The 15535-nt window shown below is 41.0% G+C and overlaps 1 long non-coding RNA gene across 1 annotated transcript; it reads left to right on the top strand.

Moving 5' to 3' along the window:
* Positions 1-640: 640 nt before the first annotated feature.
* On the top strand, positions 641-2839 carry LOC311491527. The gene is made up of 3 exons (XR_014699181.1): positions 641-780; positions 1014-1141; positions 1546-2839. It is a non-coding gene; the product is annotated as an uncharacterized lncRNA (long non-coding RNA).
* Positions 2840-15535: the final 12696 nt, after the last annotated feature.

Raw genomic sequence — 15535 nt, 5'->3', positions numbered from 1 at the left:
CTCGCGCGCCGCACCGCCGCCCTGCTCTGCGCGCGTCTGCGCCCGCTCACCGCGGAACCTTGCGGAATCCACCGCGACGCCGCGCGGTAACCGCCGCGCAAACCACGTTCGGTGTGTAGGGGCCTTAACGCGCCGCGTGCGCGAGTTGCATTCTACACACGGCCACTAGAGGCTCTGTTCTCACTGCAGAGCAGCCGTCCACACAAACAACTTTCACCATGACTACGATGTGTTTCGATCACTTTCACAGAGGTTTGATGAACGATAGAAACGCTGAGAGCTGAACACAATCCACCCGAAACGAGAGGTGGAGACTCAGTCAACCCCATTTAATGGCATTTATTTCTCTGGGACCACAATTATTTAGGAAAATACCCTGCCCCCCCCCCCCCCCCCCCAATTACACTCTGAATGTTTATACATTATTTGTTTCAGGTGAACCCCATGGACAGCTTCGTCAGAGAGAAGCTAATCGAGTGGAATTTTCCCGACCTAGTTGACAGTTTTAAAGGTGAGCACTTTGACCTTTCCATGAATTGCTAACTAAATATCTTTAATCTAGACAAACTATTGCAAGCTATATATGTATATATGTATATATATATATATATATTTTTTTTTTTTTTTTTTTTTAGATATCACAGGATTTCTTGGTGCTGTATGGGGAAGCTGCACCAAAGCTGTTTGAAACATGGTTGCCCCTGTACGCTGAGAGGGTTCTTCATCTGGCCAAGGAAGAGGGGAAACTTGCTAAAATTCCAATAGACGACATGACAGCTGGTAAGTATGAGCTATTTTTCTGGGAAATGTTTCAGAATTAGTTTCCTTTGTTGTTGTCTGGCTTTTCTCCAACATGGGTAAATGGGAGTTAAGAGTTTGAAATCAGAAAAAAGAACAACAATCAACTGTTAATATTTGATGGATTTTTTTTTTTTTACCACAGTTGTGTTTTGTCTAACTTAACCCAATTAAAGCCATACCATACTGAAGCATAGAATATCTTTAATCTACAGATGCCAAAGGGGAACTGGCCCTCAGGCTGCTACCTCTTATGATGCCGACTGTCACACGGAGGGTCAACAAAAAAACTGTGCGGACTACAATAATTGAGTCCCAGGCAGCCTTCATCGACCTCAAGCCTGTAAGTACAATTTCACATACTAGATTAGACTTATGAATTCACTCCACACCAGGTCTCACCAACATATCTGTACAAGGACAGATGTGTCTATGGCAAGGCGTGGCCTCGTCCGTGGAAACATTTTAGCTTTTGTTTTTTTTATAACTACTGTATAATGTTCTTATTATGCTCATGAAATCCCAGTTACTGAATGTCTTGTGTCCAGGTTTATGCATGACATTGATTTACTCTGACACATAACTCTTGAGAGGGCAAATGTTGCCATACCATTTTATTATAAATGGTTTTCAGGCCAGAAACCCTTATCTGAGAGACATGAAGCAGCGACCCCACCACCACCCCTCTTATGACACAAATATTCGCTTGTAATATCTTTCTTTCTCTCTTCCTTGTGCCTGTCTTAGATTGGGACAAACTTGGTGGAGTACCTGAAGCAGGTTGGAGCAAGGACCTTCCCCAGTGTACTGGCGCTCGGGGAATCCCACAAATGTGCCACACAGTGTTTCCTTATATTGGCAGGTCAGGCACTCCCACAGAACACACTCCTTGGAGCAGTTGACGTTTGCTTTAAGGCATTTTATGTCTTTGACCACAATTATCCAAGTGAGTGTTCTAGTGCATGGCAGCTGCTCCAGCATCTTGTTTTTAACATCGAGGGACCAGAGTCCAAAGTGTCTAAATTCTTTCGCACTGCAATTGTCAATTGCCCAACATCTTAACTTCTGCCCCAGGAGTGTCCGTTTTGGACCAAATGTTTAGTGTCAATAAAATCTTGATAGTTATGTGACATGTGTGTATGTATCAAGACAGACCTTTATCAGCTTTTGTACACTGTTTGGTACACTGTTTGCTACAATCTTGTACAATGTTGTGTCCGCTAATAGGCACATACAACCAAACTATGCAAATAAATTTTTGCAAACATTTCCATCTGTTTATTTTTATATATTCTAATTAGTACAGAGCGTAATGCAATACATCATGTAATTCTGTTTTCTAAATAAGGTTTAAGTGGAGTATACATGTGTAACCAACTTTATGGACTCAAATAACCCAGAATCCTAGTTGGTATAACTTAAGTTATGTGTAGAGTGGGTTGAATGAATACAACCTATAACTTGGGTTACATTTAACTACAATAACCCAGAATAATAGCTGGTATAACTCAAGTTATGTGTAGAGTGGGCTAAATGAATACAACCCATAACTTGGGTTACATTTGACTATGATGACCCATAAAAATGGTTGCTACAACTCAAGTTATGTGTAGAATGGGCTAAATGAATACAACCCATAACTTGGGTTACCTTGACTAATGATGACCCAGAATAATAGTTGGTATAACTCAAGTTATGTGTAGAATGGGCTAAATGAATACAACCCATAACTTGGGTTACATTGAGTAAATGATAACCCAGAATAATAGTTGGTATAACTCAAATTATGTGTAGAATGGGCTAAATGAATACAACCCATAACTTGGGTTACATTTGGTTACAATAACCCAGAATGATAGTAGGTGTAACTCACGTTTTGGGTAGACTTTTTAACACAGATTATGGGTTAAAATGAGTAACTCAAGTTTTTGGGTTAACACAACCCAGATTTGGGCTGGTCCTTATTTGACCCATTGGTTGGGTTAAAAACAACACAAGTTGGGTTGACTTTAACCCTGGAGTTTTTAGTGTGTATGAGTCGGTCTTTCATACATTCATGATTAAACTTGACAGTGATACTGAATTTTTGCCGCTCTTCCAAAAGTAGATGTGGATTGAAAGTGGCTTGACCCGTCATCCACTGTAAGACTGAGGACACAGTCAGGGTATCTTCTGTATGATCAGGGTGTGCATCTTGAAAAGACAAAAAGCTTAAGTCGTAAGAAATCTGTTCAGTCATTTTATATGCCAACAATTTGGTGAAATGCTCAGTGTTTTTCAGAAGCCTGGGTTGGTTTGCTGTAAAAGCTCATGTAATTTTTTGTTAACAGCAGGCCTGGAGGAAAATTAGTGTGGTAACGACCAAGAGGGACAGAAGCGAAGATGGTTGGAACATTTTGAAGAACTACTCAACAGACCAGCCCCACACGACCCACCTGACATCCAACCAGCGGATAGAGACCTGCCGATAGATTGCAGTGCACCTACAAAGGAAGAGATCAGCAGAGCCATCAAGAAGCTGAAAAGCGGCAAGGCAGCCGGACCTGATGGAATCCCAGCAGAGGCGCTGAAGGTAGATGTGGAAACAACTGTGGAGATGCTCCACCCCCTCTTCAAGAAGATCTGGGAAGAAGAGCAAGTCCCCACAGAATGGAAGGAAGGCTACCTCATCAAGCTCCCAAAGAAAGGCAACCTGAGCTCCTGCTCCAACTACAGAGGGATTACCCTATTATCCATCCCAGGAAAGGTTTTCAACAGGATCCTGCTAGACCGGATGAACGACGTTGTTGACGGGCAGCTGCGAGATCAGCAGGCTGGTTTCCGCAAAGATCGCTCCTGTACCGACCAGATCGCAACACTACGCATCATCCTAGAACAGTCTCTTGAGTGGAACTCACCCCTGTACGTCAATTTTATTGACTACGAGAAGGCTTTTGACAGCGTGGACAGGGCATCACTTTGGAGGCTGCTAAGACACTACGGGGTCCCCGAGAAAATCATCACCATCATCAGAAACTCTTACGAGGGACTTTCATGCCGAGTAGTCCATGGAGGTCAACTCACAGAGGCATTCCAGGTACAGACAGGAGTGAGACAAGGCTGTTTGTTGTCGCCGTTTTTGTTCCTGCTGGCCATCGACTGGGTCATGAAAACATCCACATCAGGAAAGCGAAACGGCATCCAGTGGACGCTGTGGTCACAACTTGATGACCTCGACTTTGCGGATGACCTGGCCCTTCTCTCCCACACCCAGCAGCAGATGCAGGAAAAGACCAGCATTGTGGCAGACAACTCTACTCACCTTGGCCTCAACATCCACAAAGGGAAGAGCAAGCTCCTGAAAGTCAACTCTACCAACACATCGCCCATCACGCTGAACGGCGAAGCGCTAGAAGAGGTGGACGACTTCACCTACCTTGGCAGCATTGTCAACAAGCAAGGTGGAACCGACGCAGATGTGAAGGCAAAAATTGGAAAAGCCAGGACAGCCTTCCTCCAACTCAAAAACATTTGGAGCTCAAGAGACCTGTCCATCAAAACAAAGATCAGGATTTTCAACACCAATGTTAAGTCTGTTCTGCTCTATGGCGCCGAAACATGGAGGACCACTGTAACCACCACCAAGAAGATCCAGACATTCATCAACACATGTCTGCGCCGCATTCTACAGATACGTTGGCCTGAAAAGATCAGCAACGAGGAGCTCTGGCAACGCACAAACCAACAATCAGCAGACCAAGAAATCATCCAAAGGCGCTGGAGATGGTTAGGGCACACATTACGTAAACCGGTCTCAAACACCACCAGACAGTCCCTTTCATGGAACCCGCAAGGGAAGAGAAAGAGAGGTCGACCTCGAAACAGTTGGCGCCGAGACCTGGACGCCGATGTCAAGAGAACAGGCCACTCTTGGGGACAGTTGGAGAAGATTGCTCAGGACCGGGATGGCTGGAGAACCCTTGTTAGTGGCCTATGCCCCAGGAGGGGTCAAAGGCGTAGACTTGTGATTTTTATTTATTCTAAACTGCACTACTAGTTAAAAAGGTAGACATCGTTGAGCTATCTTCTCAGCAAAAAACAGTTAGGCTAAGTAAATAAGTACACAAGTATGGGATGTTTAGAGGGTAAATCTTTCAAGAGTTCAGAAATGTAAGTGGGAGCTTGTCCATGAATGGCCTGATAGGTGATAACCAATATTTTAAAATGAATCCTGAAATAAACTGGAAGCCAGTGCAGAGAAAACAAGATAGGGGTGATATGGCATTCTACTACTTACTTTAAACTGAAGGTTGCACATACCTTCAAGTTCAAGAAGAAAGTCCTGAAAGTACTCCAAGATTTTCCTTTCTTTCACATGCTTAGTTGAACCACTTGAGCTGAAGTTCGGGGCCAGATGGGAAAGAATGTAATGTGAGTCCACCTAGATAAAAAAAAAAGGGTAATCTGAGATCCCTGATAATTACCCGCTGAAGAAGCAAGGGGTAAGGTATGGAAATACCATGTAGTACAACTTGTAAAAACCTCAAAGCTATACTGTACAACAGCATACCAAATCATTGTCTCCAGCGATGAAGAGGCTGCGACACACTTCTGGCCTTGTCTGAATCACTTTGATGAGATTATACACTTTCAGGCCCTCATGTAGTTGTTGGAGCATGGGCATGCGTTTTGTCATCACATGAAGTCGAATTGTCCTGAATACAGAAAAATTTACTTCACACTGTTGCCTCTGTGTAGCATTGCCTAGGTGTAGCACTGAAATGGTAGGAAGCTGCGAATACAGCAATGTAAAAACACTCTACTACAAGAAAGATCCTGCACGAAAACTCCTACTACAGTAAAAGTAAATTATTATAAAAGTATTATCAGCTTTTTGTAGTAAACAAATATAAAGTACAATATTAAACTATCATGAAAATGGAAATACCTAGGTGAAGTACAAGTACCTTCAAACTGTACTGAAGTGCAGTACTTGATGAAAGGTAAATTTTAGTTACGTTCCACCACTGATGTTATGGCAGCAAGCTCAAGAATAATGCCATGAAAAAGGCTTTACTATATGCGGGCAATATTATTTCCTTGTATTCCTATATTAACACATAACAAACTTTCAACATTTTAACAGGATCAGAGTGCCTCGAGATCATTTGGCTTCACTCAAATGATCACAAATGGAATGTGAAAAATATTTCACATTCAAGCCAAAGAGCACCTTGGAAAAGACATTTGGAAAGCACTTGCCATTATTCTCACATTTATTGAGGGGAAAACAAACTACACATGGCAATCTGGGGTGACACTGCAATGTGTTACATTAACAGTAGTATTTACCTCAGTATGCTGTCTTTGTGCTCCATGTCTATTTTCCCTGTGTAGCCACAGTCCACGATGTCTTGGATGTGGGCTGTCAGGTCATCTGCTTCTTCAATCTTAAATAATCACACCCAAAACATTAAATTATACATTTATTCTTTTCAGTATTAAGTAGTATGTGTAAAGCACTTTAAGACAATATTAAATATTAAATTAGTACAATGTCTGAAAAAATAAAATAAAAATCAACTTACTGCTTGTATCAGTGGTGAGTGAGTGGTATCATAGACATCAGCAGCAGAAAGATTGCCAGAAACAAGGAAGTCGTAACACCATTTTTGCAAGTACCGTGGTGCTGGTCCTCCTTGTGCTATGCTCACTGCAAAAATTTCCCCTGCAGCCCTACAAACAAGAACAGGATATTTTAAACAATGTAAGTACAAGGTGAAGTCTCAGTTCTGTTTCACAATCAGAATCATATGTATATATATGCACCTGAAGAGCTCGTCATCCAGGTCATTGAGCGAGTATTTGGGCATCTTTCCCTTTTCACCATCACCTTCAAAAAGTCTTTTTTCTATCCCAGCCACCATTGCTATAATCCAGAACAAAGCAAGTCAAATCTTGGAGACTGTCAAACAAGTACAGGGGAACGTGTCTGATTATTCAAGTCATATGACTCTATTTAATTAATTGCTCTGTTTTTCTGAAACAAAACACTCTTGAGTTCACCATCTCAGGCTAAATCAACTAAGAGTTGGTTTTGTCAAGCCTGTTTGTAGAAGGCACCTCATTTCAGAAGTCAAAGAAAACAACACAACACAATCAACAAGACCACAAAGAAAAGATACACAGCCCACAAGTAATAATTCTTCATTTGATTTTTACCCTGTGACAAAATTACTCATGAATGTCCAGTACTTACCAGACAGAAATTCTTTTCTTAGGGCCCCTGTATCGATCCCCGGCTCACCCAGGAATGTAACTTTCAAGAGATTAACTGGACTGCCATTTTTTTGACGTTTCCACATCTTAAGACCTCTTTCCACCACATTCTCCCGAGACACACATAAATCAAAGGTCTTGTCGGTGTCCACCTGAGACTTGACCCACCTGATGACATCCTCCTCACTGTAAGAATATATCATATCTCGATATAAGACAGATATTGGGACATATGTTTTTGAGCACATATAAAAGCTTTATATTAAAAGAAATAAAAATAAAATAAATAATAATAATATTAACAATAATAATAATAATAATACCATGAGATACAATCCAAATTAGCCTGAAGTGTGTCTCCTTCACAGGCTCTGTCCTCAGGACTATAACAATAAAGGCAATCATTATTGATCTTCACAGATAATATGCTGTCAAAATTAGTGTACAAACCAGACATCTGGCCTTCCAAGTCTCAAAAAATATGAAATGCAACATTTCACGTGACACACACAAACTTATAAAAATGTCAGACCAAAAACAATTACCTGTCTCCACAAAAACTTGCATGAACCTCTACATCTGAGGCAGGGAAGGCGTTGTTGCAAATAGGGCATTGGAACTCATCTTCCTGCATGCAAGGATATGAATTAACAACCTGAGCAAAAAGCTACAGGCAAACTCTTATTATCAAAACAGTAAAACAGTGCCAGTACAGTAAAAAAAAAAAAAAGAAGTGCTCTACTTGTTGATGGCTGTGGTCTTCACAGGTTGATGGGGCAGATCCAGATGTAGACTGGTCAACAAAGATCAAATCTTCATCCTAGAAGTAAAAAAACAAACAAAAAAAAAACAAAAAAAAACAGGCGGAATAACAGCTCTTTAATATTATGTCAGAGCTAAACTAGGGGTGTTAAAAACTTTCAACAGTAACTTTTAGCAGACTACTGTGCCATTGTCATTCAGTCTATTCAAAAGACTTCATATTTGTTACAACATAAACTATATTTGGTTCACAGCTTAAAGATGGCTCGAACTGTCAATATACACATATCAACTTGTACTAACTTTGATAATGAACAGTAAGACATTTCACCTGTGTTTCAGGGCTACACTGGTCAACATGGAGTGCCAGCATCTGCAGAGGCATCATTGTGTTGCAATCCTTGCAACTAGCCTTTGGCATGAGGGCAAACTCAGGAGCACTAGCAGGGAGAGGTGTAAGGTCAAGTTCGTCCTGAAGAGGAACAATGTACAGGACAAACTTCCCTCCCCCTGAAGCACTTCTTAATATGGCCCCAGTGTAGCCCTCAGCCTCTAAAGGAATAACTGAAAGTTTCCTCCTTCCATTTCCACCTATTAAAATGAAAACAATATAAGGACATAAACCATGATGTATTTATGTTTTTTCTGCAGTATTAACACAGCAAACATAAAAGAAGTTGCATTTTAAGTACAGTAATTATATACCTGAAGCTTTAAAAAGGAGCCACCTGTCCTGGAGCTGTGTCATCTTTGGGAATGTCGTCACCAGTACACTGGACAACTACATTAAAATGAAATATTTTTTGAGGGAGAAATTTCAGTATATGAAAGGCATTGCACAGAACCCTTGATGACACAGTCAATTAGGCAATGTAATTGCTTCAACATGCATAATACCTCAGCATGTGATATGTCAGAATCTACTGGCACACTCCTCTTCCCCAGGCCAGCTTGCATAAAAGTTAACTCCTCCCTGGGGTTTGGAGTTACTTCCGCATTAGACCCAAGTAAAAAAAAAGGAAACATTGAACGGCTTCCATATCTTCACAGCCTTGGCTGTAGGCATTTGACCTCTGGGCAGTGTTCTTTTCTTGCCTCGGAAGAATCCAGGGAAAGACCTGTGTGATTGTTGAAAAATAATGTTATTAGTTCCAACTTAAAGTAAGCCAACTATCAAGCCACGTGCACCACATCCAGGGAAAATAATACAGATACACAAATTAAACCACACAACCTAAATCAGTAGCTCCATCATTGCGATACCATCATGGCAAAGCCAGAGTACTGTAATTTATTTTACCTGAATAATCACATACCATTAATGGTGAAATTGCAGGTACAATATACTGTCTACAGTAGAAACAATGTAGAAAAAGTAGTCAAAATGTACAGCGTTAAAAGCCTAACTTGGTCATGTTCTCTCCACATGAGGAGAAGAGAGTGATCCTGATAAAATACATGTAACATGAAAATGTTTAGGTGGTCAGTTTACATGGGTGCAAAACTGTCTACCTGGCCATTTCACTCTGGACTGAGAGTCGCTGTCCCTGTCCCTGTCCCTGACTCTGTACATGTCCCTGACTTTCATTCGGCATTGCCCTCAAATCAGAGACAGGAGGTGTCTGGCCGTTTCTGTGGCTTCACATGCATCATACTGGAAAGGGATTTTGTTACGGTTTTGTCCGGGGAAGTGGTAGGACCCAAACGCAGGACAAAAAGTGAGGAGGCTGGAGTCGGCAAAACAGGTGTTTAATAAAACAAAAGGAAACAAAAGGCGCTGCTGGAAGAGCAGGAATACCAAAGGTAAACTAAAAAAATCCAAACTCTCAAAAAGACAAAAAAGGAAACAAGAAACTAAAGGCAAAAAAACACTTGGAACACTGAGGGAACTGGCAAAAACACAGTAGAGCAAAAAACACTAGAAACACTGGAAAAACACGAGACTCAGAGTAAAAAAACATTGGGAATGACGCGACAGGAACAAAGGGGAAGCCAGGGCTATATATGCATACACGAGGAACCAAGGGGTGATGAGACACAGGTGACAGAAATCAAGAGACACAAGGTGAAACCAATTGCACAATCAACACAGAAACACAGGGAGTAAAACCACAGGAAATCAAAAACTTAACAAAATAAAACAGGAAACAGGAAGACGAGAAACATGAACGAAACTCAAAACGCGAACAACGAAACCACAGGAACAGAACCATGACAGATTTCACATGTATGGACATTGGTAAAAGGACATCAGTAGGCTACATTACAGTACAGTGGTCCCTCGTTTATCGCGGGAGTTACGTTCTAAAAATAACCCCGATAGGCGAAATCCGCGAAGTAGTCAGCTTTATTTTTTACAATGATTATAAATGTTTTAAGGTTGCAAAACCCCTCACTACACACTTTATACACTTTTCTCAATAACTTGCAAACATACTGCACTTCAGTCACACTGCCAGCGATCAAAGATACTGTATATGTAAATTTGGCAAGCTGAACGCATTCTGTACTGTACAAGAGACACCGTATGAGGAGATTGATTGACAATGGTTTTCAGTCCCTTAGCCAATCAGGACACAGAAAAAAAAAAAAAAAAAAAGCATGCAAAATTGCACAAAAAAAATCCGCGAAACTGCGAGCCCGCGAAAGGTGAACCGCGTTATAGCGAGGGACAACTGTACATTACAGTACATTACAGTACAATGCATTACTGTCACTTAGGCTGTACAGAAACGAATTAAGCAATGACTTACCCTAGCTTGTGACTGCTGTTGGTTTTCCATTCTGGCATTAAAAGAAAAATGGACGTATTTTTTGTACAGTCCTATTTATGTAACATTGCATAACAATAAAAGTCATGGTCAATAAAAAACAACAGCATATGTAGATCAATGTAGTGTTCCCAATTAATCTGTAGATCTATTCCATAATATAACAGACACATAAATCTGAGTTTGGTAATGCGCGTGAATTTGTTAAATTATTCGCCATGTGTGGCGGGAGGACACAGTGCTACACAGTGGAAAATGGCACCGCGTTGAGCGGTAGTTTCGTAATCCACGGTAGTACTGTTGTGTACCGTGACGTTTTGGCACCGCGAGTACCATGCAACACTAAATGTTTAAGTCACAGCCCTATGCTGTATACGCCTCCCTGTAATTCATTCACTCATTATATACTATTACTATATACGATTATATGCTATACTCTGCTCAGGCCGTGACTAGCAGAGACAACCATGTTGCTGCTAATCAGTGTGCGTGCAGCAGCAGGGCATTATAATTCATTACTTGTGTTGTTGTTGTTGTTGTGAATGTACGGCAGGCTGTAGCCAACGATAAATAGCGCAATTCATTAAATATGGGAAACGTTTCAAGGGCAACAGGCTTACCTCCAAGCAGTACAGCACAAGGGTGATATGGGTGTAAGGCGGAAGTAGCTGGCGCTGCAGCCCGGTCAAACCAACCAATAGAAACTCTTCTCTCATCCACCAGCGTAGGCCCCGCCCATCAAGTGCACTTGAATTCGCAAGCAAAACTTTAGAATTTGCAATCGAAAGGACTGATTTGCAAAAAAAAAAGTATAACTCGCAAACAAAGAGGACTGATTTGCAAGCAAAGGTTTTTAACTTGAAAGCACAGAGGACTGATTTATAAGCAAATGGTCGTATGTTTTTACTTAAAAAAAATTACTTTTGATCTCAAAAAAAATTATTTTTGATTGCAACTTACTCTTTTTTGCTCTCAAATCCCTTTTTTGGTTCTATTTGATTGCATAATAAAGGAACAAAATTTTCTCCATACGCTCTGCCCCTGTCGGAAAAAAAAGTGTAGAAGAAGACGATAGAAGATGTCAGAAAGGCAGCCTTTGGTCGGGAAGAAAGGTAAAGCCAATTCTGTGGCGTGGAAACACTTCGGTTTCGAGGAGTCTGACTCAGAACAAACGAAGATATTGTGCAAGATATGTCACGCTACTAAGGCTGCCAACCGTCCGTTGAAAAACGGAATCGTCCTGTATTTACAAACAAAAGTACGTGTCTCGTATTGGGCTGTCACGGGATGCACTTTGTCCCGTGCTAAAATGTCAATGGATTTAAGGAATAACCAGGCGATTTATATGAACATGTACGGTAAATTTATTCCCAGCCCGTCTCCTGCTCTGTGACCAATGAGCTGACAGCGGAAATCCCGCTCACCTCATTGGTCGAGGTACTGTTGCTTGCGAATCTTGTATTAAAAATAAATTGTTGGAAAAAATAATTCTCCACTCTGGACCTGCCAAAGTCTGAGATAGTGTTTATTTTTTATTTTTAAATATTATTTAATTAACTTTATTAATATAATTTTCTCTTATTTATTTGTATTTTTCAGTTCTTATTAAAAGAAATACCAGAGTTAAAAGTTCAATAAATGCTTCTCAAATCAATGAATAATCATCTTTAAAGGTGACAGAGAATGAAAAAACGTTTTTACCTTGTCTTAGTTGAATAACGGTAGTCTGGCCGCATTCACGAAAATACAAAAAGTGCTAGACATTCTGAACATCTCCGTTTCATAGAATTTCCTCCTTTAGAAATGTCAGCCAGAAAATGGCCCAATCTGAACAACGGATACATATTACGTAAAATGCATCTCACTGCCCCCCCACTCTCATTCAATTCCCTCCCCTTCAAAATAATTTGCATACATCCGCCCTCTCGCCTCCAACGGGAAGTACATTGCAGCAGTGCTTGCGGAGTTCAAGGCGAAATGGCGAGTCGCGTTCCGAGGTGTGCTCTTCCAGGCTGTGCAAGCGGTGTGCAAACTTTCCATTACATTCCCACCGAAAGAAATGCACGAGATGCGTGGCTGCTGTTCATTTATAATCGGATTCCAACTACATTCAACCACAGACTGCTACTTCGTTTGTGAACGGCAGTCTATGGCGAAAGATAAATGATTTTCTGGTCCCGATCGACTTGTGCCTTGGATTATACATATGTTGTTTTTCAGAATAAAAAATGATTTTACATGTCAAGAATGTCACAGTTTGTCGCAAGATAGTTAAGTAAAACGCTATGGAAAATACGTAATTAAACGAACTACAAGTCCCGCATGCTGGCGCGTACAGAACCGACCAAAACTCCCTTCGGTAAGTAGAGGGGCGGGACTTCGGCTCTCTATAGCGAAGTTTACATTCTTTTGAGTGGCAGCAAATGCAGCCAATCAGCGTCAAGTGCTTGCATTTCATAATAAGGTTGCCAGTTAAGCCCAAAGGGGCGCCAAATAGGTGCAAAACCACGCGTTTAAAATCCCCCACCCTAATATAGCTTTCTGAGAGAGGTTTTTAGGAAGCTTCTAAGGCATTACAGACCCAACCAAAATTTTGTTGTCTGCATGTCACATCACAGATCAAGGATAAATACCCCGTTCAATCATTCTATGTCACCTTTAATAATCGTGATTATGATTTTTGCCATAATCAAGCAGCCCTATTTTCTCATTTTCTGATTCTCCACCTAAATGAAAAATCAAAAGACTGTTTTTCATGTGAGTCAAGTATGTTAATAGCTGGATTGTAGGATAACTGGCTTTAAAGCTATGTATCAGTTTGCTGCTAATGTAGCTAGCGCTAGGTCACCTAAATAAGAAAGACACCGATTCCCTGAAATGTCTGTGATTGGTGGGCCGGTGCAAATCTCCTGATGATATAGCTATACTAAATAAATAGCTAAAACGAATAGATTGCTCTTCCAGAGACCTCAACTGCTACCACCAGTCAGGTTCACAGACATTTCTTTTCCTAGCTGCCACAAGTGCGTGAGAGTAGGGGGTACATGGCTGGAGGTCAAATGGCTGAAGGGGTACGGGGCTGTGAAAAGGTTGGGAACCACTGCTGTACATCACAATATTTAATATAAAAACAGATTAATTTTAATTTTTTACTACTGCAACATCACTGCAGTTATATAATAGGAATATGCGCCATGATCTATTTTGCTTGATAACCTAAGGAGCCTTGTCTTTACAGGAGCAATTCTAAAATATTTTGGAGCTCCAGACGTTGAGCCAGAGGGATCTTCCTGACCAGGAAGCTTCAGGACCATCACATAAACACATAAACTGTTATTATTACTTTGATTAAGTATATTAGGTGTTATGCTGATAAGTGTCAGACTGTGATGTTAAATAAGCATTATTTTTAGTGTTGTTTTGTTTTCATTGTTGCACTTTAAAATAAATGTTGGTTTGTTGTATTTTCTTATTTAAAGTAAACATTTAACTTAAACACTCACAATCTGTTTTTTCTTTTTTTTTTTTTGACATTATAGGGATTTGGTTTTCCTTGTATGATAGTTTTTTATCAGTTTAACTTGCCTGAGTGGCTCAACTTAAGATGTTTAGTTTTAACTCTAGCCTGTTTTGCTCATGAAGAGTAATAGATTGTGGCATGGGTTAGGAATCTCTTCATAGTTTGACAAACTAGGGGCCCCCAAACAGCATCTTGCTTAGGGCCCCCACAAAGCTAGAAACGGCCCTGTTGGAGTTCATTGGAGTGAATCCTGAGATGCAGAATGCTGTTTGATATACCCCGCCGAGCCCGGTAAACCCTCCTTCAGCAGTGTCCCGTCACTGTGGTTAAGAAAACCGTCCTCAGGCTCCGTCCATGTTCATAAGCATCCAGTAGGTTCTCAGCAGCTTGGTGCAGTAAATGTTTGACACACAGTCTCTTATACTGCTAGCACGAGGAGCTATCTAGCAACACTCCGCAGTGTGGTCACGGTTTAGCATCAATTAAGTATTATTCCCGATGCAAACAGGCTGCACTGAGCGCTCATTCTCTCCAGCAAACAAATACACCAAACCATGCAGGAAGGCACGTAACTAAATCACGGTAACTTCAAACACTGAGCGAAGTTTTACCTGGTAGGCTAACTTAAACATCACTATTTGATACACACCATTTACTATGGTGCGTTCAGGAACTATGTTGAACATAGGATATTCCATATTCTTTAGGAACCTTCATGAATACTAGTAGTTTTCTATGTCATTTTCACACTTCGCACTTTGCAAATTCATGCTGTGGGCCAGATTAGGTCCTCTGGTGAGAAGGGTTTTGGCCTGTAGGCCATATGTTTGACACCCCTGGTGTAGAGTAACAACGTGCTCTTAACTCTGCTGCCACCCTGTGGCTCAGCTCCAGCACCATGAAGCCATTTCTCATCTGTTTGACATCTGGCCCTTTATGTTTAAAGACACAAAGACAATAGATGTCTTCATATGAGTCAACAAATGTCTAATAGCATCCCATTACATATTGATGACTGACAGCTGCATTGCCATTGAAGGCTGGATCAGTATCTCATTTGTAAATAATGAGAGCAGCAGAGTTGTCAACATGTAGGGTTTAATAATTCAGCAGCTGGTGTGTAAGGTTTAACAACTCTTAACTGCACTGCATTCCATTCATAACTTTAAAGTGAGTGCACTGTCACTGACATTCGAGCTGAAAATACTATCATAAGTCAAAATGACAAGCGGGTAATTCACACTAATTCAGTGGACAGCACGTTAAAGTCAGCAAGAAGAAGAAGAAGAAGAAGAACTCTGGATCAATATCCTCATCTCATGCGTATGGCTTTGTCTCGCAGCGCTGCGGCAGCTCATCATTCAGTGCTGCTAAACACATCATAAAGCAGCATTAATCATTCCCACCGCACAGCAGAGGTATAGCC

Source organism: Chelon labrosus, assembly GCF_963514085.1.
Source record: "Chelon labrosus genome assembly, chromosome: 8".
NCBI lineage: Eukaryota > Metazoa > Chordata > Actinopteri > Mugiliformes > Mugilidae > Chelon > Chelon labrosus.
This window is presented reverse-complemented; position numbering and strand designations above follow the sequence as displayed.